Consider the following 4,283-nt stretch of genomic DNA (forward strand, 5'->3'; position numbering starts at 1 on the left):
AGCTTGCCATGGAAAGGAGTAAGAAGGATTGGATGAAGACAGTAGGAAAGCAGAGAGACGGAAGGGAAGGCATCTTCATGCGCTTATCTGAAGTTCCTACCAATGAATTACATAAGTATCACTATCTTTACTTTTATGTTATTTTCGTTCATCATCATATACATTTGAGTTTGCCTGACTAAGATTTACAAGATGACCATAGCTTGCTTCAATACTAACAATCTCCGTGGGATCGACCCTTACTCACGTAAGGTTTATTACTTGGACGACCCAGTGCACTTGCTGGTTAGTTGTGCGAAGTTGTGTAATGCCATGGTATTGAGCCACCACGTTTTTGGAGCCATTACCGGGGATTATGAGAGTTGTGAAAAAGTATAGTTCACAATTTCGCGCACCAATCGCATAGCATCCGGAGATTGATCGTAGAAGAACTCAACCTGTCCGGCGAACATGAATACCTCTCGGATGCACCCAATGAGAAGTATTGAGGTATTTGCCAGAGCACACTAATGGGTACAGCAACATAGTTTTCAATAAGGCCGATCTCTCTCGCACGCTGCAGACGCATGATCTCCACCATAGCTGCAGCCGTTATGCATGCAACCAAAATAAGAAGGCCAACTCCCATTTTATGAAACACAGAAATTCCCCTCTCTCGATCACTAAATTTGTGGTTCTGTTTGATAATTTTTGTTTGAAAATTTGTTCTGTATTCTTGTTTAATTATCTAAGTTTATAGTGTTTTCTAATAAGAAAGATAAATATGAGTGTCGCACGTCAAGGATAGGCATATTACTGAGTTTGAAGGAAGAAAATATTTAATTAGGCCAATAATAATATTTGAATATAGATATAGATATATACGTAGGAAGAAACTGCCGGTTTCCAATTTACAAATCAAAATTTTCATACCAAATACACCTAATTTTCAAATTAAAAGTAACTGGTGAAATGTTTTAATTTAAAGATAGTTATATATTTTACAAGGTGCTTGTTGATCTGTAATTTCAGTTACTGATAAGTCCCATTATTCTTACCACTACGCTTGAACGAATAGAACGGCTGGGAAGCAGATAAATTCTACATCGGACCAGTTTCCACTTGGATCAAATATTTGAAACTTTGTGCTGAATTTGTGCTGAATTCTTTTCTTGATTTTTTTTATCATGACAGGTATAGGATGCATCCAGAGATATGCAAATCCTATTCACTGCATTTTGATGACAATAAGGAACTAAATAGGAGCCAATTGTCTTGCAAATTAGCACCATTTTACTAGACCAAGTGTCTTGGCCTTTATGTATTCTATATTAATATCATTGATTTGAAAATAACTTAAGAAGGTTTTAGTTCCTCATATATGATTAGAACATAAAATCTTTTTAATGAATGTAAAAATCGAAAAACCGAATCAAACCAAACCGATTTCAATTGGTTTGGTTTGGTTGGTTTTAATAAAAAACCAAACCAAATCGAACCGAAAAAATAATACAAAATTGGATCAGATGACTTTTCTTCTAAAAATCGAACCAAACCGCAAACTGAACACCCCTAATTTCAGCAGAAGGCCAATTCATTTCATTGAACCCATTTGGTGATCAGTTTGTTTCTGGTGCTGAGAGATTGATGTATTCTTTCATTTATCTGGACAAAGGTCTGTTGCTTTTGAACCATATATTGGTCGTCGCTTTATCCCGGCTCATACTAGTGACTTTTCGATGGATCAACTTTTGAACCACCACGTGCTTCCTGTAACACCCTAATTAGCCTAAGCCTTACCTCGCGTCGTAAAGCAAAGGTTAATCAAAGGTTACAACAGTTCTAAACTTTTACATATATTATATAAAAGGAATTAATAACCTTAAGAAGCTCCTAACTTCCATAACCGTCGTCAGTCTTTCCCACTCTATCACCGCTTCTACCTTAGAAGGATCCACCGCTATTCCTCCTTTGCTCACCACGTGACCTAGGAACTTTACTTCCTCCTTCCAGAACTTGCACTTCGACAACTTAGCATACAACTTTCGCTCTTTCAGGATTCGCAACACAATCCTCAAATGCTCCTCATGTTCCTTTGCCGTCTTGGAGTAAACTAAGATGTCGTCTATGAAAACCACCACGATCTTGTCCAAAAAGGAACGAAAGACTCTGTTCATATAATCCATGAAGACAGCAGGTGCATTCGTTAACCCAAAGGACATCACCGCAAACTCGTAGTGTCCATAACATGTTATAAATGCGGTCTTAGGGATGTCATCCTCCTTCACCCTTATCTGATGGTTACCGGACCTCAAATCAATCTTGGAAAACACTCCAGCTCCTTGCAGTTGATCCATCAAGTCATCTATCCTTGGCAGCAAGTATTTATTCTTCACAATCACTTTATTCAACTGACGGTAATCCACACGCAATCGCATTCCTCCATCCTTCTTCTTCACCAATAAAACTGGCGCTCCCCACGGCGACACACTCAGTCGAATGAACCTCTTGTTCAAAAACTCCTCCAACTGAACCTTCAACTCGGTTAGCTCCTTAGGAGCCATCCTATACGGTGCAACCGACACTGGTCTGGCTCCCAACACTAATTCAATCACAAACTCAATCTCTCTTTGAGGAGGAAACTCAGGAATATCTTCCGGAAATACCTCCGAAAAATCCCTAACTACCGGGATCTGATCTAAGCCTTGGGTATCACCCGAAGCATTAGCAGTTAACAAGATGTAACCCTGACACTCTGTGCACCATTACAGAGTTCAGGTAGTATCCCGCGGCTACCACCACTCCATCTTCTCCCTCCGGTATAAACTAAATTGTCCGTTCAAAGCAATCTGACAAAACCTGATTCTTCGACAACCAATCAAACCCCAAAATCATCTCCAACCCAACCATAGGTAAACAGATCAAATCATGTACAAAATCTCTACCCTCAAGCTTGAAACCTACTTGTCTACAACCTGACCTAGTCATAACTTTCTGATGTGGAGTATGTACATGCAGATCAAAAGGTAACTCTAACATTTTCAAGTCTAATTCCTCAACCTTAGCGAACGAGATAAACGAATGCGATGCTCTAGTATCATATAGTACAATTAAAGTCTTATCACCAAGTAAACAATTACCTCTCATCAACGGATCCGCCTTGGAAGCATCCTTGGCATTCGCAGCAAAAACTCACCCCTGGTGATGACTCTGACCCGCATTCGGGTTCTTTCCCCGAGTGCAATCCCTTAAAATATGACCAGGCAAGCCACAGTTGAAGCAACCACTCTGACTTCCTCTTCCCTTGCCATGCTGAAACTGATCATGAGTGTTCTTCCTGAAACCTCCTTGACCTTGATGCGCATATCCTCCTCTCTTAAAGCTTTGAACCCTCGGATAGTAATACTTGCCACGTTCTTTGCTACTGCCTCCTCTATGAATGTCCTTGGACGCAGCCACTGTCTTGGCATATTCTTCCACCACCCTTGCTTTGTTTACCAAGTCGGAGAAGACACGGATCTCCATAGGAGCCACAGCAGTCATAATGCTATCTTTCAAACCCCTCTGGTACTTAATGCACCTCCAGCTCTCGAAAGTCTCCGGGTCTCCCTGACACACCCGAGAAAACCTACAAAGCTCTTCGAACTTGTTGGTGTACTCTGCCACAGACATGGAACCTTGCTTCAACTGTATTAGCTCCATCTCCTTAACTTTCCTTGCAGACTCAGGGAAGTACCTCTTGTAAAAGGCCGTTCGGAACACATCCCATGTAACATCAGTGTTCTGTAGCTGTAACAAGCGACACTCTGCTTGCCACCAGGGCTAGGCCTCTCTTGCAAGTTGATAAGTGGCAAACTTCACATATTGATTGTATGGAACATGCTGCGCCTGTAAAGCATGCTCAATGGCCCGAAACCAGTGGTCCGCTTCAGTAGGATTAGTTGATCCTCAGAATATTGGTGGATAAACCTTGAGGAAAGTTTCCAAAGTCATCGGAATGCCTCCCGTGTTATCTTCGTTTCCTTCAGCGTTAGCATGAGCATTCCCTTTGCTGTTCACATTTTCGTTGCCGTTCCCATTTCCATTGCCATTCCTGGCCGGTTGACCTAGCCTCTGCACAGCTTGCAGAGTCGTAATAGCATTCGCCTCCATAGTATTGGCCAGATTTACCATCGTCGCCATGAATTCGGCATGATTATCTGCCGGTTGCTTGTTCCTACTCTCACGTGAATGCGATCGACCTCGTCCGCGAGTGGCCATGTAGGATTTCTGTCTACACCAAACAATTGATATCAAGGTGATCA

At 41.6% G+C, this 4,283-nt stretch overlaps 1 pseudogene; it reads right to left on the minus strand.

The window, feature by feature from the left end:
- The window catches only part of LOC110276804 (protein NRT1/ PTR FAMILY 8.3-like), a 3,064-nt pseudogene extending 1,487 nt beyond the window's left edge, over window positions 1-1,577 (minus strand).
- Window positions 1,578-4,283: the final 2,706 nt, after the last annotated feature.

The sequence above is a fragment of the Arachis duranensis genome, chromosome 10, assembly GCF_000817695.3.
Source record: "Arachis duranensis cultivar V14167 chromosome 10, aradu.V14167.gnm2.J7QH, whole genome shotgun sequence".
NCBI classification, from domain to species: Eukaryota; Viridiplantae; Streptophyta; class Magnoliopsida; order Fabales; family Fabaceae; genus Arachis; species Arachis duranensis.